The 27796-nt window shown below is 41.4% G+C and overlaps 1 long non-coding RNA gene across 2 annotated transcripts; it reads right to left on the bottom strand.

Moving 5' to 3' along the window:
• Positions 1 to 8054: 8054 nt before the first annotated feature.
• On the bottom strand, positions 8055 to 12642 carry LOC106150327. Of its 2 annotated transcripts, XR_001237071.1 has the most exons (5): positions 12552 to 12642; positions 12165 to 12234; positions 11578 to 11669; positions 9787 to 9853; positions 8055 to 9688 (listed from the first exon to the last, which is right to left on the bottom strand). It is a non-coding gene; the product is annotated as an uncharacterized LOC106150327 (long non-coding RNA). The 2 variants fall into 2 exon arrangements; XR_001237070.1 differs by having other exon boundaries at positions 8055 to 9853.
• Positions 12643 to 27796: the final 15154 nt, after the last annotated feature.

The raw sequence follows: 27796 nt of genomic DNA, 5'->3' as shown, positions 1-27796 counted from the left end.
AAAAGGGAAAGGGTTCTTTCCCTCCGACATCCTTACCAGCATTAGTTGTTTTCCAAGTCCTTGATTACCACCATTCTTACTGGAGTAAGATGGAATCTCAGTGTTGTTTTGAACTGCACTTTCCTAATGACCAAGATGCTGAGCCTTTTTCATGTACTTGTTGGCCATTTGTACCCTTTTGAAAAATTTCTATTCAGTTCAGTTGCCCATCTTATGCTTTGGTGGAGTCTAATTTTTAGAATTTGTTATATATTCTAGATATTAGTCTGCTGTCAGAAAAGTAGTTGGTAAAAATTTTTCCTTTCTGTATGCTCTTTCTTCATTCTGTTGATTGTTTCCTTTGCTATGCACAAGCATTTCAATTTGATATAATATCATTTTCCAGTTCTTGAAATTATTTCTTGTGCAACTGGGATTTTGTTCATGAAGTCTTTGCCTATGCCTCTGTCTTCAAGAGTTTTTCCTATTTTATCTTCCAGCAGATTCAGTGTTTCTATTTTTATATCTAGGTCTTTAATCCATTTTTATTTTGTTTTAGTACACAGTGAGGAATATGGGTCTGGATTTGTTCTTCTACACATGGATAACCAAATTTTCCCAGCACCATTTGGTAAAGGAGCTATATTTTTCTCCAGCATTTGTTTTTAACTCCTTTGTAAAAGATCAGACAGCTAAAGGTACAACAGGATATTTCTGCGTCTTATATCCTATCCCATTTGTCTTCGTGTCTGATTTTATGCCAGTGCCATACTGTTTTTATTAGTCGCTTTGTAGTATAACTTCAGCTCTAGGATGGTAACACCTCCCATTTCTGCTCTTCTTGCTCAGGTTTCCTGAGTCTCTTCTAGTTCCACATGAATTCTAGAATTGTTTTTGCTCATTCTGTAAAGAATGGAATTGCATTAAATCTATATGTCATTGTTTATCACATGGCCGTTTTGATAATATTAATTGTTCCTGTCCTGAACATGGGATTTGTTTCCATTTTCTAATGTTCTCTTCAATCTCTTTGCTCAGAGTACTGTAGTTTTTGTTACAGATGTCTTTCACTTCTTTTGTTAGGTTAACTCTGAGGTATTTGGATCTTTTTTAAGTGATTATTGTAAGTGGGTTTGTTTTCCTGATTTCTTTCTTGGTGGGTTCATTGTTGGTGACAGGAACACTATTGATTTGTTGTGTGTTTATTTTACATATGTTGTAGCGTCACTGCATCCTCAGGTTGAAGTATACTTGCTCATAGTGTATGATATATTCAGTGATGTGTAGAATTCTATTTGCAAATATCTTGTTGAGGATTTTTGTATCTATGCTCACTAAGGACAATGGCCTACAGTTTTCTCTCTCTCTCTCTCTCTCTCTCTCTCTCTCTCTGTGTATATCTCTCCTTATCTGGTTTTGTTATTAGGGCAATACTGGCCTCAAGGAATGAGTTTGTCACAGTTCCTTACCTCATGGAAGAGTTTGAGAAGTACTGGTCTTAGTTCTTTCTCAGAAGTTCTAGTAAAGATCAACAATGTATTCCTTGGTCCTGGGCTTTCCTTAGTTAGTAGAAATTTTATTACTGTTTCAATTATTGCCTGCCATTTGGCCTATGCAAGGTTTTTACATCTTTTTGGTTCAATTTTGGTAAGTCATATGTGTCTAGGAATTTATCCATTTCTTTTAGATTCTCCAACTTATTGGCATAGAAGTTTCCAAAATAGTTCCTTATAATCCTCTAGATTTCAGCAGTGTCCACTGTGATTTCAACTTTTTCATATCTGATTGCATTGATATGGATCTCTTCTTTCTTTTTTTATGTTTGGCTAAATGTTTATTGATTTTATTTATCTGTTAAGGAGTCAGTTCTTTGATTCACTGATCTTTTGTATTTTTTTAGCCTCAGTTTAATTTCTTCTCTGATCTTTATAATTTCTTTCCTTCTCCATGTTTTGGATTTTCATTGCTATTGTTTTTCTAAGATTTTTAGATGCATCCTTGGGTTATTTATTTGGAAATGCCCTATATTTCTAATGTAGGTACTCAGAAATAAACTTCTGTCATAGAATTGCTTTCATTTTCTCCCACAGGTTTTAGTGTTTTGTACTGCCGTTATCATTTTAGTTCTAAGAACTTTTTAATGTCTTCTGTGACCCATAGATAATTCGGGAATGCATTATTTAATCTCCATGTGCTTGCTGAGTTTCTTTGGCTATTTACTTCTAGTTTCATTCTGTCCAGACTTTTTCTGGCTAGCAACTTCAGTGGTCCCCTATGGTCAGGCAGGAGGTGGCAACCCCATGCTTGCAGGCTGTTTTGATGGCTTTTCTCTGCCATTTTCAGTCCCAAAGCAAACCAGTACTCATGCTTTCTGAGTTTTAGCCTGACCCAGGAGACCAGCAGGAAATAGCCCACATGTGCTGATCTGGGCTGTTTTCTCTGTCCCCAGTGATCCCACATCCCGTTGTTCATTTTCAGAGAGGTTCTCTTTCCAGTCTGAAAATTAAGTGGCATCTAGAACTACGCAGGACATAGCCCTTAGATGTGGAATTCAGTTGTATTTGGATGGCAGTGGGAGGGATATAGTATGGGGCCAGTGCTCAGTGGTGTTTGGGAGTTACTGGGTAAGGGCCTGCTCTGGCGCTGCTCCAGTGTCTTTTCTCCACCCCCAGGTTTCACCGGTGACATCCACCTGTGATTCTCACTGTCTCATAGATCTCTCAATGCCTTGTTCCCAGTCTCTAATCAGGACTGAGTGTTTTGTTCCTTTCTGTCCCTAGAGCTCATGGGTCCTAGCTCAGTCACTGCCCTCTGAGTGATGCTTTTTTGCTTTCCTTAGTGCCCTGATCTGAGGAGGCCCTCTCTTGTGAATATCTCACTCACTGGGCTCTGTCTCTGCTATGGTTTATATTTCAATGTCTCCCCACAGCCTTATGTGCTAATAGGTGGGGCTTTGGGGAGGTGACTGGATCATGGTTGTGTGATACTTATCACTGGATTAGTCCACTGGTGGGTCTATAGTGAGGTGTGATTCTGGGAAGTGAAGCCTGGTGGGTCGTTGTGTGCATCACCTGGAAGCATATATCCTTCTCAGTCCCTTGATCCCTCACTATTTCCTGCCTCCAATAGCATGAACTGTTTCCCCTCTGCTACCACCCCTTCCAACCCTCCCTGCCTTGGAATCAGATGACTGTGGACTGAAACCCTCTACAAACTGTGAGCCAAAATAAATTTCCCTTCTTTTAACTTGTGGGTGTCAGATATTTTGTTCCATCAATGAGAAAGTAACTAAGACAGTCGCCCAGTGGGAGGAGTGTTAAGACAAGTAGGCACTAGGCAGTGGCTCCTAGGCTGGGCACCTATCAGTGGCCCAGTAGCTGCTGTTGCACTTCACCGCTTCCATTAGAGGTTGAAGTTTTTTTCTCCCAGGACGGTGTATTCATCTGACCTGAGCTGTGAGCAGATCTGGGATCAAGAAGTGGCCCTGCTTATTCTAAACAATACTGTTAGTAGATTTCATCTGATTGGTTTCTCCTTAAAGCTGCTTTTCTGTAGTTGGGTTTTTGTTTGTAACTTGTATCCAAGAACCTGCAAAGACAAGTCAGGCAGAATCACAATCCCTGACTTGAAATTATACTACAAAGCTACTATAATAAAATCAACATGGTACTGGCTAAAAAGCAGACCAGAGGATCAATGGAATGGACTAGAAAAAACAGACACAAACACAAACACACTCAGCCACCTAATCTTTGACAAAGGGGCCAAACAAACTCACTGGAAGAACAATAGCCTCTTTAATAAATGGTGCTGGAAAAATTGGCTTGCTACCTGCCAAAGACTGAAAATAGACCCAAATCTATCACCATGCACCAAACTCAAGTCAAAATGGATCACAGATCTCAATATTAAAACAGAAACACTAAATCTATTGGAAGAGAAAGTAGATAAAAATCTTGAAGACATAGGCGTAGGCAGAGAGTTCATGAACAAAAACCAAACTGCATGGGAAATACTTCAAAGAATCAACAACTGGGATCTCATCCTACTGAAAAGTTTCTGCACATCCAAAGCAATCTCCAGCAGAGTAAAATGAAAACCCACAAATTGGGAAAAAATTTTAGCTGACTGTCCCTCGGACAAAGGTCTTCTATCTAGAACATATAAAGAATTAAAAAACATCAGTCCTTCCAAATTCAAAGACCCAATCCAAAAATGGTCATCTGAGATGAACACACACTTCTCAGATAAAGAAATTCAAATGGCAAATAAATACATGAGAATATATTCAACATCATTAGTCATTCGAGAAATGCCAATTAAAAAAACATTGAGATTTCATCTGATCCCAGTAAGAATGGCTATCATTAAGAAATCAACCAATAATAAATGCTAGCAAGGCTATGGAGAAATAGGAACTCTTCTCCACTGCTGGTGGGAATGCAAACTGGTGAAACCACTGTGGAAATCAGTTTGGAGTTTCCTCAGCACACTAGGTCTACAGGTCCCATTCAACCCAGCTATTCCCTTTCTGGGTATTTTCCCAGAAGATCTGAAAACATCATATCACAGCAATATATGTGCACCCATGTTATAGCAGTGCAATTTGTAATTGCTAAATTGTGGAAGCAACCCAAATGTCCATCCACTGGGGAATGGCTAAAAAAATTGTGGTACTTTTATATAATGGAATATTACTCAGCTATAAAAATAAACACAAGGCTTTTACAGGTTTATAGCCACAATTAGAGACCATACTCACGTGAAATAAACCAGACCTCTATGTGTGAGCAACATATTATCTCACTAGTATGAGAACCTGAAAGAGTGAATAAAATTTAGGAGGTATGATAGATATTGTGAAATGAAAGGAAAATGGTCAAAAATAAAGAGCAACTGGGGTGAGGGAAAAGAGAAAAGAAAGAAGGGGAAATTATGTATGTATGTATATACAGGAAGCTAACATAGTTGTACTACTGACTTCTGTCACTTTACTGAAGGGAACAGTTAATGATTTGATCTATCTTGCATGTCTGTAGTTGTTTTCCTGAGAAACAACTTTGAAGATATCAATACGTAGTACAACAACCATTGTTAATTTCCTATCACTTTGTCTGTAACTCTGTATTGCTTGTATTGTTCCTATGCTATTTTGTAAACTGATGTTTGTTAATATGTTTTCTTTCTTTTATCTTTAAAATAAATTTTAAAAATAATGAAGAAATTACATTACTACCATATAATCTCCTGTAGAGAGTAGAATAGGGAATATTTCCTAATTCATTGTATGAGGCCAGCCTTACCCTAATACCAAAACCAGACAGATTTTTTCAAAACTTATAAACCAATATCTCTCATGAGCACAGATGCAAAAATCCTCAAAACATAGCAAATTGAATCCAATAATGTGTAAAAAGGATTATAAACTACAACCAGTGCTGGCTCAACACTCAATAGGAAAAATTATAGAGCCGATAAAAGTCAGTGAGCACCAGGGGCTCAAGAATAGGCAGAGCCCAAAGGATTAGTGGGAGCATAAAAGTTCTGCATACAATACTTTAGTGACAAATATATGTCATTTTATACTTGGCAAAGTGTATAGACCATACAATACTAAGAATGAACTCTAACCAAAACCATGGACTCTGGGTGATAATGTATAGTGTATGTTCATCAGTGTAAGAAACATGCTACTCTGGTGTAAGATGTGGATAATGGGTGGCTGTATATGTGGCAGCAGATAAGGGAGAAACAGGAACTCTGTATCTTCTGCTCACTTTTGCTGTCAACCTAACTCTTCTTTAAAAAAAATAAAGTCAACTTAAAAGAAAAAGGAACTGATTTTAGCTGAATAGAGACTATTACAAAGTATTTCTGCCCTTTGAAAGCTAATAACAACCCATATAGCTCTAGAAAGTATCTCCTACATAATGAGTTGTTAAACTGTTATCAAAAACCAAATTCCATGGAAGTGTGTGTGTGTGTGTGTGTGTGTGTGTGTGTGTTGTGTGCACATGTGTATGTTGAAACATTCCCTCTCCACATGAAGAATACCAAAACTTTCGTCAGCATCCTTAATGCCTGATTACCACCCATTCCGCCAAATCTTAAAGATCTTGGACCTGCAAGAAACAACTACTACTGTTTCTTATATCCTTCATGTTTTTCCCAGTAGCTGACACACAGTCAGCAAATAGTGCAGTAGCAAGACCCTTCCTTAGCCTGACGGAAGACATGCTACTTGCAGATGCCTGGCCTGCTTGGATGGCAACTGAGCACCTCTGACTGAGGACCAGCTCCCATTCCCTCACAGGAGAAGACGTCTGTGTTCTAGAAATGCGGAGGAAATACACTGTGACAGTCAGAATGGCGTCTTCACTGAAACAAACATGGCGGGTTGAAAGACACGGCCCTCACCAAGACATCGTGCACCCACGGTTACCAGTGTTGTTACAGCTGCCTCCCCTTCAACTTGGCCTTCACATCTGAAGTCTAACCTAAAAGCAATTATGAAAAAACCACATACCTCAATGTGGCTTCATAGTCTTGCTACAAAGTAAATTCAGATTAAAGAAAATTCTGAGGGAAAATCTGCTTTCTGTCATTCTCTCCCTTGGACATCTGCCCCTCGCCCCATCCTGTGTCACCAGTCCTCCCAAACCCAACTGTTCCGCCATTTTTTGTAATTATATATATTCGACAGCTCAGTTATCTTTTGACCCTGAATTTCCCCTCTCCACACCTGCTCATGTAGCCAGCCCGAGACACCTCTCAATTTTCCCAGGGTATTTATCAGGTTATTTCTTTCTCTCAGCCCTGCAATGGCCTGGAGCACTCAACACAAAGTGCTGACACTTATCATCTCTGTTAGTTTATGCTATTACTTACCCTGACTATAACAACACTTCGTTTATTTTTAAAAAGTAAGCCATTGTTGTGTGCCTCCGTCAGGCGCAGGAAATTTAACACAGCTCTGGGACATAAGCATTATCTTCCTTTCTACAGAGCAGGTTACACAGACATTCTAAGTGGTGAGACTGCTGGAGAGGTACACAGAGGCTACTGAGGCCTCTTCCAGAAGTGCTGATAAAGAATTGGGAATCTAAATGGACCCTGAAGCACTCACCGCATGGTAACCCTCCAGTGCTGACACATTCTGACAGAGATCACAGGTCCTGGGCAGGAGCACAGCCAGGAAGTCCACTTGACTGTAACTTGGGAAAGGCCTCCTACACTTTGGCACCCCCCTGTCTATTTTCCCTGTGGCTACAAGTGAGGGGTTGGAGCTCTTTCTCTGTTTCTTAAAACTTGACAGAAATGGTATGTTGTTCTCAGCAAACCCACACTGACTATAGTACATAGGCCTTTGGCTGAAGTTATCTCAATTCTATGAATTACCAGAGGTTCACTCCTTCTGGTCGAATCTCTGCTTGGCAGTGATGTAAACTTCTAATTAATAAAAGATTAGGAAACATAGTAAGCATACATAGTAAATATAGCAGGAAAAAATCTTTCAGAAAAAAATTCTGAGTCCTTGGTAGTACTGAGATTGAAACATTAGTCTTTTTTTATTTTAAAGAGAAAAAAAAAATAAAACAATAGTACAGAATTTCAAAACAAGATGATAGGAAATTAACAATCAATATTATATTGCGTATTGTTATCTTCAAAGTAGTTGCTCAGATTAGAAGATATAGGTATACAAAACTATTCAAACAACACAAGCATAAACTGTTCCTTTCAATGAACTAACAGAAGAAATTAGTGGTACAATTATCTTAGCTATCTTATGTATATATATATTTTTTTTCTTCCCCCATCCAAGTTGTTCTTTTCTTTGAGCAGTTTCTTTCCCTTTCACAATATCTATTGTATATGTTGGATCTTATTGACTCTTTCAGCTTCTCACATGAGAGACAATGTGATGTTTACATGTGTGTCTGGTTTACTTCACTTGCGCATATGGTCTTGAGTTGTATCCATTTACCTATACAAGTCTCCAGTTTATCCTTCTGTATAGCTGAGTAGTACTGCATTGCATAAAAAGACCACATATTTTTCATCCATTCCTCAGTTGTTGGGCAATTGGGTTATTTCCAAGATTTAGCTCTTACAAATTGAGCTGCTATAAACATGGGTGCACATATATCAATTCCTCAAAACCTGGAATTAGAGGCCTCCTTTGAGCCGGCTATTCCCCTTCTGGGTCTCTTCCCAGCGTCACTAATGTTGATCACTACAGGTCATATTGCTTCCTGAACCTCATCGATATCCATTCCACCCCTTGCGCACGCACCCCAACTCCTTCGGCCAGTGTTATGACCATGAAATGTTCAAGAGGCCAGCGCGCCTCAGTCACTCTCCCATCACTGGGACAAAATACCTGACCCCTGTGATTTAAAGGAGATTTATTTTGGTTCACCATTTCAGGGCGTCCAGTGCATGGCTGTCTGGCTCCAAGGCAGAAAGAGCGAGGTGGAAGCGCACGGCAGAGGAAAGCTGCTCAACCTATGGCTCCAGGAAGGAGAGGAAGGAGGACCCAGGGACGAGAATACGTCCTCGCAGATCATGGCCCCAGTATCCACCTCTTCTGACCAGGCCCTCACCCCTGCAGCACTTTAGCTATGACCTCATCAAGGAATGCATTCATTAATGAGTACAGCACCTCCGTGACCTAATCACCATGCCAAAGCCCCACCTTTGAGCACATGAGAATTCTAAACCGTAACACGGCAAAGTGTTTATTCTCACCCGACAGAGAGCCAGGAAAGCTTTTCTGAGCTGCGGGGTGGTGAGATGGGAACTGGATTTTAAGACCAAATCAGTTTGGGAAGATGTGGGAGACAATGGAGATAAAGACTGGGAGGCGGGGAAGTGATCACAGTGCAGATGATGAAGGGGGACGGTCTCGCTCCCCGAAAATGCGGTGGCAAGTTCCGGAGGGTCTCTCGCGGCGGGGTGGAGGCTCACTCAAGCTACCCGACTGAAATGTGGAGGCTGTAATGATTTAATAGCTGCGACAATGCGCTCCTCTCCAAAAACTAGGCAGCAACTCCTGATAAATCCAAAGGAAAACGCCTCTGAAAGCCTCCAGTTTGCTTCTGAGGCCTGAACTGAGACTGAAAGGAAGTTAATGGAATCTTGTTTAAAAAGACATGTAAGCCTTCCCTCACCGGGACGGACACCGTTCTCTCTGAGAAATGCTGAGGTTGCTTTTTTAAAAGCGTAATTTTACAGCCCGTGCCCCAATCTGAGTTCTCACCGTGTGTTTCCTCGATGAGATAAAACCATGGTGATCCCTGTCGAAAGGCAAAATATCACCTGTTCCATCCAAGTTTAATATCACAAAAGTAGTTTACCCCATTAACAAACATTCAGCCACTAAGGAGGCCCCACGGGACGGCCGGATTTCACTGGGAGCCTGGCGCAGGAGATGCTTCGGAACTCGGAGTGAGAGCGGCCGTGCGCGGGGCGCCAGGCGTGGGAGCAGGAGCCACACGAGGAGATGGAGCAGATGTAAAAACGAGCCAAGAGGCTCAGGGGTTACATTTGCCAATCTCAGGGTTATGCTGAAGACCAGCCCTGCCCTAACGTGTTTCGTGAAACCTGCATCTGCCGCCCGCGCTGGACAGCCGCAGCCCTCGCCCATGCCTCCGTGGTGCGCTCCCCGTGCGCTCCCCTCCAAGGGGGACTATTCACTCGTGTTTTCCTGCGGAAGAGAGAGAACTGTTTCAGTCCCCACAGTTTCAGTCGGTCTGAAGGGCGTGTATGAGCAGCGCTGCCGTTAACATTTCAAACTCCAGGTACCTCCTCGTTTCATGAGCAGAACGTGGCAGGCTGAGCTACGCCAGTAAACGGCTGTTTCCCCTTCCTCCTAGAGAGGAAAAAACAAGGTTTAATTAGGGAAAAAAGAGCCAACTCAGCCAGAAAGGCAGCCATCAAGTGACAGACTCCACAACTCATTGGACATGACAGCACACAGCCTCAGGCCCTTCCAGGGAACCCTGGGGTCCCCCAGAGACAGCCGTCCCGAGAGGAAGCTCCTTAATTGGCTCCCCCAGTTGCTACTGAGCGCCGGCCTTGCATTTAGGGCCGAAACCGCTGCTTCGTGGGCAGGCCTACAGCCGGCTGACTAATGAGTCATGGCCACGGCCAATGAAGCCACGTGTGCTCCAAGCTGGGGGCGGGGGAGACACACTTGGGCTTTGCAGCTCCTTGGCCCTTCAGCGGAGCTAAAAGAAGATGATGACCCAGTAACTCTGAGGGATGATATCTTCTTTTTTAGGACAGTTACAAGGCAGGCAGTATCCCCAAGCGACATACCAGCGCCCTTCCATCAACTGAGGGTCAGTAACAGCCTCGTGCACAAGGATCAGAACCACAGCCCCTCGGTTATGTGGAGGCTGGTGCTCAGAAGCTTTCACTCTAGGTTTACTTTGATAGCCCTGCAAGAGAAATATCTACCTGCATTTGCCCCTCAGATACAACTGAACTAATTGAGATTCAGTTCAATAGAAAATCAGGCAGGCACAGCCCTGTGGAAAAAGAATTTCAGGCTTAAACTATAGGAGCAAGTTGTTTTCCCTGGACTTTTCTGTGTGGGTTACCATGGCATTCTCTCTGAACGTATTTCACATTTTAAACACACAAAAAATACCATAGAAACTATTTGGGCAGTATGTGGAGGGAACCGCCCACAAATAACGTACACGAGTTTTATAGCTGGTTATGTTGGCTCCAGAAAGAGCTGGTTCATTTGGTCTTTTTCTAAGTCACAAGCTCATTATTTCTCTGAGCTTTATCTAGGGGAGCTAGGGCCTTACTCTTATCTCCCTTTGGACGAGGCACGGCTGAGAGGACTGGAACTCACCCCACCGCAGGCCCCACGTGTAATCACGTCCAAATTAACTTCAATTACTTTAATGCCATTGATTTCATTGCATTTCCTAGAAATCAATCCTCTTTTAAAATAAAACATCCCCAGGCCAGGCATATAGCTCAGTGGCACAGCGCCTGCCTGGCAAGTACAAGGTCCAGGGTTCAAGTTTTGTCCCAGTACAAAAAAAAAAAAAAATCCTAGAACTTACTTGGAAAGGAGTTCATGAATGGATTTCTTCTTTTATAGGAAAAACCCCAGGCAACCAGACAGGACTTGACCCAGTGGCTGGGGAAGAGAAGGGTGCTAAAGCTAGAGAGAAGGATTTGGAAAGGGTGTGTGGGAAAATCAAGGACATATTTTGTCTATTTCACAGTTTTACCAGGGATTCTCGGCCTTCCTTTCCTTCCTCACACAAGGTCAGATCTGCTTCTGTGGGGCTGAGGAACGAAAGAATATATACACTTCACGAGCCAAAGCAAGCACATGCAATTTTCTAGCAGACGTTTAGCCTAAAACCCTGCATAGGCAGAAATTCTGATCAAAAAGTCAAAGGATTTTCAATTTCATGTGTGACTTTTTCCCCCATGGCAGGGACATTGCTACAAAGTCTGCTCATAAATTTACCAAGCGCCATGACACACAGGACTCCGGCGGCTGGCGTTTCCTTGGAGAGATTCTCCCCTGCCCACCTCTGCAGATGCAGAAAGCCAGTTATCTACCTTGACTTGTAAGTTCCCACGACATAGCAGTATGTAGTCTCCAATTTGCTGCAGGATTTGACATGCACTTGAACTGCTCTGGATTTTCAGAGCTAGAGGACAGAAGAAGAGAGAACACAGTTACATAAATCCAGGCAACATTCCTCTTTTCCTTGCCCTGAAAAACCAAGCAACTCTGACGCATGACCAAGGAAATTCAACTCCAAAAATCTCTCTTCGTGAAGGCATATCTCAGGGCATACTCCAGAAAACATCACTCACTCATAGTATGGTTGAGTTAGTGTTTTTCTTTAAACAGACTCCTTTAATCTTTTCAATGAAGAGTGATAAGACTTAGAGAGTCAAAGCACCCTAGCATCAAACCAAAACCCTTCTTTCTTGACACGGTCAAAGGGCTGAAAGACAGCTCAAAAGTAAATACCTGCTTCCTGGTGTGATTTAATAAAACTTAAATCCTTGCCTTTTTGAGCACTTAACAACACCCAGTAGTGTGACCTCACGCCCGGGGCTGAGGTGCTCCAGGAAATTCCCAAACATCTGCGGTACTTCTCCACACACACATACATACCCCTCCCACTGCGGCTCACCACAAGGAAGCTTTGATCCATCGAGCACCCAAACCCGGGTCATAGCAGTCAGCAGAGGCTAGGACTTCGGCTGTCAAATCAGAGTGGGTCAGTCTACACGTGAAATGAGCCCCTTCCTAGGTCTCTTCCAGTCCAGCCCTCCCCCACTCCTCTCCTACCCCACAGCACGATCAGACAGGCCAGAGGCTGTCTTCCTCTGTCCGGGCCGCTAAGCCCCACACTTACCCCTCACCCACATAAGTAAAACCAGGGGGCAGAAGACAGCTGAGGACAACTAAGGTGATTAATTTCATTTCTTTTTCTAAAGACTGATCATCTTTAAAAAGAAAACCCTCAACCTTAAAGAAAATCTGATCTCCTGAGGAGTCTTTAGGGATCTTCTCTTACCCAGAGCCTCAGGACCCTCCAGCTGGGAAAGGAACAAAGAGACCTCACCAGGCCTTCACTTCGCCTGAGCTTGAGTGACAGGCAAAGGAGCCCACCCATCCAGAAATAGTTCTGCTCGACCAGCAGCACGTTCTGATTAATCACAGTTTTCCTCCGACACAATCAACCCTAAACTCATTAACAAGTGACAATACTTAGCGGCCCCAAACCCTGCATTTTTATTACCTCCCCATTTAATTAAGTTTCATCACCTAAAAGGAAGGGAATTTTTGAAGAATGCTAACCAGAATAGTTGTTCCCTGGAAAATTGTATTAGTGGTACACAACCATTGTGACTGAACAAACATAAGGAAAAATATATTACTTCCCATAAAGTACATCAACTTGAAAAAGCGTGCATCACTTTTTAAATTTTTATATTAAAATTCTCCTTTAAAGGCACTTAAAAACATTACCTCATACTAATAACAATTACCCCTTATCAGCCCTTACTATGTGCCGGGTGCTGAGCTAATGTTTTAATATGTAGTAGGTCGCTTAACCCTTACAGCATCTCTAAAGGGTAGCTAGGCTCACCCCCCTTTGTGTACTAAGTAACTGAGATTAAGAGAGGTTAAATACATGCCCAAGAGAACAGGTTATTAACTGCAAAGCCAGGACCCCAAAGCCTTAAACCCTTCAATAATATCACCCTAAATCCTGAACTATCCCTGACAAAGATAAGTCATGGGAAGCAGAAAATGGGTGAGCTTAAATAACTGTCTGTCTAGAGCCAAGAATACATTTTCCTAAAAGGGAGGCCTTATTTTGAGCTTTTACCAACCCAGTAAAGGATCTGAGAGCAGGCTTTTAGTAGAATTCCAGTCTTTTGCTACTTGAGTCTCTTACTTTAGTTAAAGGGCCTCCGCTAATGGAAGGAAATGGCTTGGAAAAGGGCAAAAACCCTTAACTATCATAATTTTTTCAGCAACATTGTACCAACCTGGGTGGTAGTGCACCAGAAGCGTCCAACTGGAAATTTTTCCATTGGCTTTTGACTAAGATAAGTTTAACATTTCCCTCAGCTAAACTAAACTTTAGACAGTTTTCTTCCTGACTGCCCTTTCTTAGAGCATTTACTCTAGAAAACTGTGACTATAATTCTTTCTCTGCTCCTCTCAAATGTAAAATCTCTGTCTCTTTCACCTTTTATAACCCAGATATGTCCCTTTCAAGGATCTGGGATCTGCCCCTTTGAAATGTAATCATCAGGGGCTAGAGTATAGCTTAGTAGCAGAGAGTCCTGTGTTTGATACTCAGCACAACGGAGAAGAAAATAAAAGGTAATGATCAAGAAAGGGAGACCCCTACCCTCAGACTTCGTGGCAGGGGAGGAGCCCAACCTTAATAACCACTAATTACCAAGCACTGAAGATCTGATCACGTGGACCACCCTATTGGTACCCCTAGTGCCTTTCCACTAGTTACTCCACATCGTGTCGGGGGATTTTAACCTCTCTATTCTATTCTATGGCAGGGACATGAACACCCTCCACCTTCCCTGTCTTCCTCCCTCCTGTAAAACTTTTTTCTGATGCTTTTGATTCACTATAACCTATGCCAACCCATCTTCTTTCTCTTTCTCTCTCAAACCGACCTGGTGTTTGCAGTGACCTGCGGACTGCAGATTCTCTTACACAGTAATGAGGTAGAAATGAGTGCTGGGGATCTAAGTACTGAACTGTGCTGACCTGTGTCTTCTACTCCTCTGTGATCAACTCGCAGGGAGGCTGCAGGAAAATCTTTCCCACACAGGCAAACAGCAGCACATTCAGTCCTGCTCAGACTCCACACTCACCTTTGCCATAATCACCAGGGCTACTTCCCACTCACTGCAGATTAACGCGGGTGCATATGAGCTTTTTCAGAGAAGGAAATGCTCCAGCACTGCGCTCAAACAGAACACATCCGAAAGTGTCTGGCCTCCACTATCTTTAAGACCTTAAAGGATAGATTATAATCAGTTCACTGAAATGACACATTATCGTCCACAAAATTTCTGTTCAACCTGCATTTTACTCGAGAAAATAGTGATTATAATTCTTTCTCTGATTCTTTAAGATATAAAATCTTCTCTGTCTCTTGCATCTTTTACAGAGCCTAAAGTATCTTACTCCCACCCCATCAAGCTTCCCCAGGTCTCATCTCAGCAGCTGTGATGTTGATATCCTGAACTGGATCCATTTGGATTTGACAAATTAAAAGTTAAAAGGAAAAGGCTTCACAGAGTTCTGAGAAGGCATGGGGGGGGGGGGAATTACCATGTAACTTGATATGCAAGAAAGCACACCAACTAGCCCCATGGGAAATCAGATCTTCAACCAGGTACCAGAAGAGGCACCTCACATGGGCTAGTTGACCTCACCAAGCAAGTTTCACACCTCCAAGTAGATAATTTGAGGCATTTTGATCCCAACATCTTCAGCAACCACTGGTCCTGGTCAGGGAGAAATTCATGGATTCAGAATGCATTAGCTTATAAGTCAAGTTAGGTTTACAAGTGAAGTCTAGGTCACTGGCGGCAAACCTATGGCACGTGTGCTGCAGCCGGCTGTTTGTTATTATTCAAAGCTCTAAAAGGTTCGCCGTCACTGGTCTAGTGTGAGAATACAAAAAGCTACCATTTCATGTGCCTGCTACGTGCCAAGTGCCTTGTGTCCTTATATTACTTTATCATCCTTACAACCTTAAGAGATTAGCAGTGTCATCCTCATGTCAGGTCACACAAGCAGGAAAGGTCAGAGCTAAGATTCAGATTAGAGTCTGTTTTATTCCAAAGCCTATTCTCTTTTCACCATACAGTATCGTACTTAATTTTGGCAGGTAACTAACCAGCCTTGAATCCATGTTTCTTTGTTCCCTTGGGAATGTAGCCATTTGTCAGGCATTCAGAGGGTATTCTCTGTGGTTCAAATAGCAAATATTTTACAAAGAGTGTAATAATTAATTGAAATACAGAATAAGGGAGATGATTTGCTGGAAAGTTAGTAATCTGCCTTGGACATGTTTAATCTTGCCTCTATCTAGGACACCGAGATGCAAGGGTCTCAGGAACCCTAATCATTATTGATCTATATTTCAGGAGAGAGGTTCGGAGTAAAGATATTAGTATGGGAATTTTCATCAACAAAGAGCTGCTTGCAAACTGTAAAAACTAGCCAAGTTGAATGAAAAAGTAAGAAAGCAGAGGCTAAAGACAAAACCCTGGAGCTGGCACAGAAGAAGAAAACTGTGAAGACCTGAAGAAGGGACAGCTAGAAAGGTAAGAAAAGAAAACAGTGAGTGAAGAAGGGAACAGTGGAGGAGGTCACTAGTGCTCCAAGGCTCAGCAAGATCTAAATAAGTGAAACATAACAAAGGCTATGGGTTGGGTGATGCTTCGGGGCAGAGAACCCTTCCTAGTGGTTGAGAGGTCAGTGAAATGGAGACAGCAGAAACAGCCAGTGAAGATTGACTATAAGGAACCCAGTATTGTAACAATAATGGATGTATTTACAGAGTACTTAGAAATCATATACCATTTACATACAGTACCTCACTCAGTTCTCACAGAGACCCTGGAAGGAAAATACTGTTATTCCCACTTGAAGGAGGAGGAAAATGAAGGACAAGATCATGAAATAATTTACCCCAAATTGTAAATCTAGTAGGTAGCAACAAACGACTTGAACCCAAGCAATCTGATTGCAGACTGACTTTCTTATCCTCAGGCTAAGCTGTTTCTCTAACAGAAGAAAGAACTAAAGTAAGAACAGGAGGATGCAAAGAGAAAGTTCCTGTATATATTTGATTTGGGATGAGAAGTTTTCTTTTCAGTACTGGGGGATTGAGCCCAGGGAGCGCTGAGCAAACGATCGAAGTTCTCTACTTATTTACCTAATTACGGTTCTGAGACATGGTCTCAGCAAGTTGTCCAGGCTGGCCTCAAACTTACAGTCCTCCCGCCTCAGCTTCCCCAGCAACTGGGATTCAGGCTTGCACCAGTCATGCCTGACAGGATGGCAATGTTCTGAGTGTGGTTTTAGACTCAGGCAAATGGGTAAGTAGGAAAAAATCTGAAGATCCTAGAAAGAAAAGAAAAATAATGGAATAAGGGCCCGCAGAAAGAAGCAGTTTTTTATTTATTAAGCCTCACACCTTCGGCCAGCACCTATGTGCCAGACTCTGCCTGGCATTCACGGAGAAGGAGGCTTGGCCCCCAGAAGCTTCTAGCCTACCAGGAAAGGGACAGCTGCCAAACGAGGGAACTAACGACCTAAATCCCGGCACATGTGCTGAGGGAAACGATCGAAGTTCTGGGGAAGAAACGAACCTCCCACGGACAGTGACACTACAGCTGAACCCAGAGTTCCGGAAGGTGGGGATTCAGGGAAGGGTCAGGGTGAAAGTCTGAGAGCCCGCCAGGAGGGAAGCAGAATTACCTGGGTGGCTTTTTCTAAAAATATTGTTGGCCAGGAGGTACAGCTCTCTGTTAGAAAATTTGACTGCAAAAATACTGTTGACCAAATCTCATCCCATGCAGTGAAATCAGAATTCTAGTGGAGACCCCAGGGAATGTTTATGCTTATAAGGTTCTGCAGTACCCTAGTAAGACAACTGCCACTTTATTTTTTTCATTAATTAAGTTTATTGGTACATTTTAGATATACACAGTGATCACATTCATCATAGGGAATTTGTACCTGTACATGGTATCTCTTGATTCTTCTTTTCTCCCATTCCCCTCCTCTCCCTTCAACCCTTCTTCCCCTCCTTATTTACAAAACCTTTGTTTTCATTTTTCCATCTTTTCTCATTTTTTTCTTTTCCCTTCTTCCCTCCTACCCCCTCACTAGTTCTCTTTTCCACTTGAACATTATCTTCTAATTTTCAATACCTGCTACACATTTTGGTTCTTGTTTACACTTTCAGTTTCTCACACCAGAGTGATATTTACACATAAGTATCCAGTTTATGTCACTTAAGAGTCTGGTCTCAAGGTGCAACTATTCACCTAGACATATCTCAAGTTTATCCTTTTTTTATAACTGAGTAGTACTCCATTGTATTAAAAAAGAAAACCTATATCTTCTTTATCCATTCACTGGTTGATGGGCATTTGGCCTGTTTCGAAGATCTAGCTATTACAAACTGTGCTGCTATAAACATGGGTGTGTATATATTGCTGTGGTATAATGTATTTATTTATTTATTTATTTTAAATTTATTGGTACATTTTAGATATACATAATGATCATATTCATCAAAGGAGATTTATAGCTGTATGTGATATATTTTGATTACTCTTCTTTTCCCAGTCCCTCCCTTCAACTCCTCTTCCCCTCCTTATTGACAGAGCTTTGTTTCCATTTTATCCTTTTTTATTGTTTTTCCCTTCCTTCCTTTTCCCTCCGCCCCCAATAGTTTCTCTTTCCTTCTGAACAATTTCTTCCCATTTCATAATCTCTATTTTACATTTTAGTCCTTATTTAGTCTTACAGTTTATCACACAAGGGAGACAGTGTGATGTTTACACATGTAAGTCCCATTTACTTCACTTATGAGTGTGGTCTCAAGTTATACCCATTTACCTAGAAATGTCTCAAGTGTATCCTTCTTTATGACAGAGTACAACTCCATTGTACAAAAAACCCACATATTTTTTATCCGTTCCTCAGTTGATGAGCATTTGGGTTCTTCCAAGATTTAGCTATTACAAACTATGCTGCTATAAACATGGTTGCTCATATATTGCTGTGGTATGATGTTTTTAATGCTTACAGGATGATAGATACCCAGAAGGGGAAGAGCTCAGTCAAATAGGACCTCTAATCCTAGTTTTTTGAGGAATCACCACACTGATTCCCACAGTGTTTGCACCAGTCCCACCAACACCCCCACACTCCCACCAACAGTGGAAAAGGGTTCCTTTTCCCCCATAGCCACACCAGAATTCATTACTGGTTGATTTCTTGATGATGGCCATTCTTTCTGGTGTGAGATGGAATCTCAGTGTTGTTTAAATTTGCATCTCTTTAATGACCAGTGATGTTGAACATTTTTTGTGTATTTATTTTCCATTTGTATTCATCTGAGAACTGTATATTCATATCAGGTGCCCATTTTGGGGTTGGGTCTTTAAATTTTGGAGGTCTGGTTTTTTCAATACTTTATATGTTCTAGATATAAATCCTTTGTCTGAGGGACAACTGGCTAAAATTTTTTCTCACTCTGTGGGTTGCCTTTTCACTCTGTTGGTGATTTATTTTTCTGTGAAAAAAGTTTTAATAGGATGAGTTCACAGTTATTGATTCTTTGCATTATTTCCTGTGTGTTCAAGATTTTGTTCATGAAATCTTTGCTTATACCTATGTCTTCAAGAGTTCTACCTATTGTATCTTCCAGCAGATTTAGTGTTTGTGTCTTAATATTTAGATCTTTGATCCATTTCAATTTTAGTTTCATGCATGGTGATAGACATGGGTCTAGTTTTAGTCTTTGTCATGTGGAAAGGCAGTTTTCCTATACCACTTGTTAAAGAAGCTATCTTTCTTCCAGTGAAAGTGTTTGGCTCCTTTGTCAAAGATAAGGTTGCTGAGTGTGTTTGGAGTTGTTTCTACGTCTTCCAATTTGTCCCATTGATCCTCAGGTTTGTTTGTTTGTTTGTTTGTTTTTGCCAGTACCATGGCAAAAGCAGTACCTGTTTTTATCACAGTAGTTTGGAGTATACTTTCAAGTCAGGAATTGTACTGCCCCCTGCCTTGCCTTTGTTGCTGGGAATTCTGTTTCCTATTCTAGGTCTCTTCTGGTTCCAAATGAATTTTAGGATTGTTTTCTCTAATGCTGTGAAGTATGCTAATGGAATTTTGGTTGGCACTGGATCAAATGTGTCTACCAATTTGAGAATATGGCCATTTTTACTATGTTGTTTCTTCCTATCCATGAGCAAGGGATATCTTTCCATTTTCTGATATCCTCTTTGATTTCCTTTTTTAGAGTACTGTAACTTTCAATGTAGAGATCTTTTACTTCCTTTGTTAAATTGATTCCTAAATATTTCATATTTTTGGATACTGTTTTGTAAGGGGTGTGGTTTTCCTAATTTCTTTCTCAGTAAATCTGTTGTTTGTGGGCAGGAATGCCATTGATTTTTAAGTGTTGACTTTGTGTCCAGCTACACAACTGAGCTTGGTTATTGGATCTAGAAGTATATTGGTGGAGTTTTTTGGGGTCTTCTCTGTAGAGTATCATGTCATCTGCAATAGTAATAATTTAACTTCTTCCTTTTCTATTCTTATTCCTTTTATTTCTTTCTCTTACCTAATTGCTTTGGCTAATATTTCCAGAATTATATTGAATAGGAGTGGTGATGTGGACATCCTTGTCTTGTAACAGATTTTAGAGTGAAAGCTTTCAATTTTTGACCATTTAATATGATGTTGGCTGTTGATTTGTCATAGACGGCTTTTATCAGATTAAGATAAAGGCCATATATTTCAATTTTTTGTATGGTTTTTATCATGGAAGTGTTATGCTTTTTGCCCATTTATTGAAATGATCACGTGATTTTGTCCTTGGTTGTTAATATGGTATGTTACATTTATTGATTTGCATATGTTGAACCCTTCCTACATACCTCTGATGAATCCTACTTGGCCGTGGTATATAATCTTCTTGATAATTTTCTGCACATTTACATCTTCTTTATCCATTCATTGATTGATGAGCATTTGGGTTGTTTCCAAGATTCAGCTATTATAAACTGTGCCACTATAAACACAGGTATGCATATATTGCAGTGGTATGTTTTGAATTCTTTCAGAAAGATACCAAGAACAGGAATAGCTGGGTCAAATAGGACCTCTAGTCCTAGGCTTTTAAGAAAGCTCCACACTGATTTCCACATTCCATATCTCTATCAACAGGGAGAAGGATTTCTTTTTCCCCACAGCCCTCTCTAACATTTGTTATTGGTTGATTTCTTCATGATAGTCATTCTTTCTGGAATGAGAGGAAATCTCACTGTTGTTTTAATTTGCATTTCTCAAATGAACATGTTGAATATTTTTTCATATATTTATTTGCTATTTCTACTTCTTCATCCAAGAAGTCTATATTCACCTAAGATGTCCATTTTTGGATTGGGTCTTTAAATTTGGAGGGTCTGGTTTTCTTCTTTATATCTTCTAGACATTACTGCTTTGTCTGAAAAACAGTTAGCAAAATATTTTTCTACTCTATTGTTTGTCCAAAAGCTTTTTAATAAGATGAGATCCCAGTTGTTGATTCTTTGTAACATTTCCATTGCAATCCCTGTTTTGTTAATAAAATTTTTGTCTGCACCTATATTTTTGAGAGTTGCACCTATTCTATCTTCTGGCAGACATAGTGTTTCTGTTTTAATACTTAGATCTTTGACCTATTTTTTATTTTACTTAGTGTATGGTGATAGACATAAATCTAGTTTTAGTCTTCAGCATGTGGAAATCCAGGTCTTCTAGCATAATGTATTAAAGAGGCTATCTTTGTTCCAGTGAAGATGTTTGACCTTTTTCGTCAAAGATAAGGTGGCTGAGTGAATTGGTTCTTCCAAAGATTAAATAAAATTGATAAACCCTTAGCCAACTTTGTCAAAAAAGGAAAAAAAAAGACTCAAATCCATGAAATTAGGAATGAAAAGTGTACAACCACAATAGATCCTGCAAAACTCCAAAAGATCATTAATACCTACTTCATTAATCATTAATCATTAATCCTACTTGTATTCATTAATACCTACTTGTATTCTAATAAAATGGAAAACACAGAAGAAGTGAGCAGATCCTTAGATACACATGAACTACCCAAGCTGGATTAAGAAGATTTTCTTGTGGAAAAGAATTTTTGTATCTTCTTGATAAGGGTTTATCAACAACCATTGTTGAATTCATATCATCTTGTTTAGTGAAATTCTGTATCCTTTCTAATTTTTTATTATTTTAATTCTCTTTAAAAGAAAAAAGAAAAAAAGTTACAAAAATTCTAAATAGACCAATATCAATCAATGAAATTGAAGATATAATTAAAAACTTGCCAACAAAGTAAAGCCCACATCCTGATGGAGTCAGTGCTCAATTCTACCAGAAATGCAGAGAAGATCTAATGCCACTATTCTTCAAACTCTTTAATGAAATTGAAAAGAAAGCAATACTCCCTGGAAGCAAGTCATTCCTGGAAGCAAGTATTATCCTAATACTAAAAGCAGAGAAAGATCTAACCAAAAAAAGAAACCTACAGGCCAATCTCCCTAATAAACACAGATTCAAAAGCCCTCAATAAGATACTGGAAAACAATGCAGCAAATCATCAAGAAGAGTATATACTATGACCAAGTAGGATTCATCCAGAGATGTGGGGATGGTTCAACATACACAAACAAATAGATGTAATAGACCATATTAACAACCAAGAACAAAAATTATATGATCATCTCAGTAGATGCAGAAAAAGCTTTTGATATAGTCCAACACCCATTCATGATAAAATCCTACAGAAAATTGGAATAGATTTTCTTCATTTCAATCTTATAAAAGCTAGCTATGATGACCCAATAGCCAACATCATATTAAATGGTCAATAACTGAAAGCTTTCACTCTGAAATCAGGAACAAGACAAGGATGTCCACTACCACCATTCCTATTCAATATAGCTCTGGAAACATTAGCCAGAGCAATGAGATAAGAAAAAGAAATAAAAGGAATAAGTATAAGAAAAAGAAGAATTTAACTTCTCATTTTTGCAGGTGACATGATATCCTACATAAAAGACCCCAAAAACTTCACCAAATGATTTCCTTCACAACAGATTTGGTTGTGTAGCTGGATACAAAGTCCACATGCAAAAATCAATAGCATTCTTTACACAAATTATCTCACTGAGAGAAATTAGGGAAACTGCACCCTTCATAATACCACCAAGAAGAGTGAAATATTTAGGAATAAATCTAGCAAAGGAATTAAAGATCTCTACATTGAAAATCATAGTACTCTGATAAAGGATATTGAAGTGGATATCAAAAAGTAGAAAAATATCCCTTGCTCTTGGATAGGAAGAACCAATATTGTGAAAATGGCCATCCTTCCAAAATTGTTATGCACTTTACTACAATCATGCCCAAAATAGCACTAGCATACCTCATGAAATTAAAGAAAAGAAAACCTAAAATTTATTTGCAATCAGAAGAAACCTAGATTAGCAAAAACAGTTCTGGGCAACAAAGGCAAGGCAGGAAGCATCACAATCCCTGACTTGAAGTTATTCTACAAAGCTATTGTGATAAAGACAGCATGGTACTGGCCAAAAAACACACCCAAGGATCAATGGAACAATTTAGAAGATGCAGAGAACTACTGTCTTAGTGCAAGCTTTTCTTGAAGACCACAATAAGGAATTTGTTTTTTAGTCAGAATGCAATCAGAAGCACTTGGAAGCTTTCAAGCAGAGAAATGATATCATCACATTTACTCTTCTTAAACAATCAAGAAATCTAAGTAGGGAAAAGAAAACAGCTTTGTAGGGAAAACTAATGACTCTTTTTTGTAAAACAGGAACAAAAGATAAGTACTTTTATAGATAAACTCAAAGGAGAAAGGAATAGTTTGAATCTCTAAACTGTTTTCCATAAGGAAGAAAGGTCTTGGCCCCATGTGGAATAATTTAAGAGTGTGCGGATGTGGCTCAAAGGAGATAGGTCGGAAACAGCCAGCAAAGGAAAGTAGAAAAGGAAGAAATCTGGGAAAATAAAAAGGGTAACAGGCACTAGAGGCTTCAGACCAACTCCCTCAGTGGAGCCATGAGCGTCGGGTGAGGTTATGCAAGATCTCTAGTGTGCAGGAGGTATTGAGGCTGTTGAGCGAAGGGATGTGAACGATAGAGCAAGCGCAGAGGAAAAACGAGGTGGCACAGAATGAAAGCCCTCAGTATGACACACCACAGGGACCGACCATGGAGTCCAGGATACAGGAGAAAGAAGCCAGAGAACTGGTTAGACCAGAACTGCTGAGATTCTGGAGACTTGGTACAGCTGAGAACCAAACATATTTAGCCAGAGGAAGAGAGGAGAGATGGAGGTGGACACGGGTGGGGTTTTTAGAAACATTGATGTCAAGCATGGAAGTCTCAGCTGTGACACAGGAGCAGCAGCAGCAGCAGCACCGCGTTTATCCACCAGCTTTCCTTTCGTGAAAGTTGTTTCCCCACCTTCTCTGGTACTGGGAAAGAAAATGAGAGACCACTCCAGAGCTGGCACTGAAATAAATGGACGTGACAAAGAGTTCTAAAATAACACTTCCCTTCCATTGGTTTCCTCCATTTATTTACCTTTCTACAATTTACTGCCTTTAGAAGCTTGTCTTATCACTTCTCCACAGATCTGTCACCCTTTGTCAAATTGGTATGTAAGCCTCTGTGTCTGACTGGTTCATAGGGGTTTTCTCTCCGTTCCTGTGAGGCCCCCACAGGCGTATCAAATAAACCTTTTGCTGTTGTTAGTCTGCCCTTTGTCAGTTCCATTTGTAGGGCTCCAGTCACTGAACCTAAGAGGATAAAGGAAAAAGCTATTATTCTTCCCTGGAACTATTTAGATTCTGAATTCAAAGCACCCTACAACCACCAAGTATTAGTTTCATTGGTAAGGATACTGGGGAGATAGTCTTATGTCATACACTTGATGGAGTTCTGGCACTTTCCTTGAAGCACTTAAGCCCTGAATACAAACAATTGTTGGCCTGTATTATCCCAGTGGGTTAGAAAGTTCTACTGAACAATTTTCACCATTATGTCAGCCATCACTAGAACCATTGTCTCAGTTCAAAATGTTACTCTGTTGCTGACACCCAGTTCTTACAATCCCTGGGTATTTCTTCATCTTGAGTAAAATGCCTGTCAAGATCTTGGTTGGCCTATTGCAAGACAATTATCCACATGTTTTGTTTGTTTGTTTGTTTGGTTGGTTGGTTCTTTGTTTGGTTGGTTTGGTTTCCTTCCAGTCAACTAGAAACCTGGCTGTGAAAGCCAGCTGAAAACTCAGGGACCTAGGAGATTAGTAAAACATACTTCCTGTCTGAGTGAGTTGTGGAGGTGTGACGTTGAGTACTATACATGGTCCCTGATCCCTTCTTCTCTGGCGCTGTCCCCCTGCTATGCTCGCATCCACTGTGAACAAGGCAGTGTTGTTATACCACACCCTTCCACTATAACGTTCCTGCCTTGGAGCCAGCCAACCATGGACTGAGTCCCTGAAACCCTGAGCCAAATAAACTTCTCTTTAAGTTGTGGGTGTAAGGTAATTTGTTCCAGCAGAAGAAAAGCTGACGAATAGAACTTTGAAGACAGGTGAGAAATTGGAGCTGAAGTCCCAAATACTTGGAAGTGAAAGCAACAAGGTACAGGTAAAATCACTGGCTCAGTGGTTAGATCTGGTATCAATGTCCATCTCCAACTTACCAGCTGAGTAGATGCCCACAAATTCTATTTGCAGTGTCCTCTTCCAGATGGTGGGTTAATAATACCTTCTTTCCCTGATTGTTATAAAGGTTAAATAAGGTCAAGTATGAGAAGCACTAAGCACAGAGTTTAGCATATAATAACTCTTCATTAAACTGTAGTTATTAGTATCATTATTATCAGCTTTCCCAATAAGATACTTAGAGTAATGAACTGCTTCCAAGTCATTGCTGAGGGGCTGAGATGACTTTAGAGAGCTCTCCAGAGTGTTTGTCTAGCGATTAGACAGTAACAGTAGGGACAGCTTTGATTTGTAGCCATAACCAAGTGAATACACATGTAGCTTTTGGGAGCCATCTAAGCTGGTTCCCATACACCACTGGATGGTGGCTTGAGAATTCTCCCCAAAGGTCCTTGGGAATGCATTCATCCATTCACTCAATGTGTGTGACTATATATATATAGTGAATATATATAGAGGGGGGGAGAGAGATACAGTTACAGTTTTATAACTACAGCTATATATAACCTTCTGTTACGGGCAAAGCATCTACATGCAAGGAGGATTTTAAAAATAAAGACATGGTCCTTCCTTCCCAGAGCCGTGCCAGCCTTCACGGTGCTGTGAGGGAGGAGTCACATAGGAGGAGCAGTGTGACAAGGGAGGGTAGCTTCACCCGTAGAAGATTCAGGAGAGAACCATCACCTTGAAGGATTGTCTATGCCCACTGGCTCCACGCCTGTGATCCAGCACCCATCCCCACCACACCTCTGAGATTCACTTTGTCAGGGTCAGCAGCGACCGCCAGCGAGGGGCTGCTTAGAGCCGAAGCCAGCTAAAGCAAGGGCTGGGGACGTAACTGCACAGAGGCAGCGGAGGGCTGAGGCACTGCGGCCTGGAGAGTAGGTGAGCAGGGGTAGGGGCGCAGGTAGGGAGGCCAAGCTTCATGGAGGTTCTCAGGGCTTTGTGGGCCAGGGTCGGGAGCCAGTGCAGGGCTTTAAGCAGATGTGTAAGATGGCTGAGGACAGGAGACTAAGAGAGGGGAGTCCATCAGCAAAGTCAAACACTGCTGAAAGGTGAAGTAAAAAGGGTGGGGAATGTCACTGAGGTCCCTGCTGACCTGGACAAAGCTGATTTCCGAGGTGCGGTGGGGATGGATGCTGACTCATGGTGTGGAGGCGGTGGGGATGGACAACCCTTAAAGACGGCAGAAGTGCAAGGAGATTGGACAGAAGCTGGATAGGAACAGTGGTAAGCTCCGAGAGACCCAAGTCTGCTTAAATGCTGGGAGCAGGAGTTGAGGGAAAGGTATGGGAAAAGATGCAACAGGCCCCAGGCTGCCAGCTTCCTCTCCAAGTTAGAAACCAAGTCCCGGGGTTTCGCAGCACTGCAGAGTCTACTGTCCCAGGAAGGAGGAGGAGAGAGGGAGGAAGGGATGAAGGACCTTGCGGAGTCACACAGCTGGGGCTACCCGGGTGTGCCCATTACTGGTCCCAGACCTCAACGTTAGTCAAAGCACCACTATCTGGGAAAAAAGAGATTGGAATTTAATTTTAAGTGATTCCATGAAACACAGTGTTTGCTTTTCATGAAAATAAAGTTTTAGATTATTTAAACGCTTGGGAAAGAAGAGCTGCACTTGTACCCTATGAATCCAATCCAAATATTTTGCCTAAGTAGTGTTATTAAATGTAGAAATTTGCACATAAAAATCCTTCTAAATTTTCTTGAAAATACGCCAGCCCTATGCGGCATCCACCAGATGAGCTGAGTCGTTGCCGCCTCATCAAGAGGAGCAAGCGCTCTGCATCCAGCTGGGCTGGCCTCACTGAGCCTCCTCCCTGGCCTGCCCCGCCCTTGGGCGGACTTTCTGTTCTTGCAGGAGGCTGGGTTACGTGGTGCTGTCACCGTTCCAGCCCCACCTTATTGCTGAGCAACTTCTACACGCCAAGCAGAGCGCGGAGGCTCAAATTCGGAGACCCGAGAATAAAACTGCAACCGTGACTCTGCCCCTGCACGCACAGCGTGGAAGCGAGACAGGCAAGTGCAGCTTTAATTTCAGCAGGATGGGACAGCTAACACCCCATGGCAGCACAGATTTAACTTTGCATTAACAAAACATTCCAGCTGTCTGCTCTTCCCACACATGCACTGAAGAACAAAAGCACATTCAAATGGATGCTCAGTTCGCTATAGAAATTTTGACGGGAGTTTCCTGGAGTTTGACATTGTACTGTGGCACATCATTTTAGCAGTCAGGCCAGAACAACCCTGTGAAGAGAGCAGAGAGAACAGTTTAGAATAACACAAGAGAACTTAAGAGAAGCAGTGGAATGTCTTTGGCAACAGCAGTCTCCTTGCAGTTCTTCCTTTCTCTTTGCAAGCTGTAGCTATTTCCAGTATTGTGCCACTACCTGACTTGGTCTCTGCCGCTCAACTGAAGATAGATTAAAACAATAGAACAAGTATGGTGTGTAGGGCTCAGAAGACTTATTTGTTTTGCGAAAACTTTTGCAGCTGATCATTTGGTCAATGTAAGTGCCTGCCTGCCTGTGTCCCTTGAGGGTCCCTATTTTTTTGTTTTGTTTTGTTTTTTGTTTTTTTTCTGGTACCGGGAATCGAACTCACGACCTCGCGCTTGCCAGGCGGGCGCTGTGCTGCTGAGCTACATCCCCAGCCCCAAGGGTACTATTTTAAGGAGAAGATGCTCCGTGGAATGGGGGGCTTTCCACTACTGAGCTT

This window comes from Chinchilla lanigera, unplaced genomic scaffold (assembly GCF_000276665.1).
Source record: "Chinchilla lanigera isolate Chin_1 unplaced genomic scaffold, ChiLan1.0 scaffold00071, whole genome shotgun sequence".
Lineage (NCBI taxonomy): Eukaryota > Metazoa > Chordata > Mammalia > Rodentia > Chinchillidae > Chinchilla > Chinchilla lanigera.
This window is presented reverse-complemented; position numbering and strand designations above follow the sequence as displayed.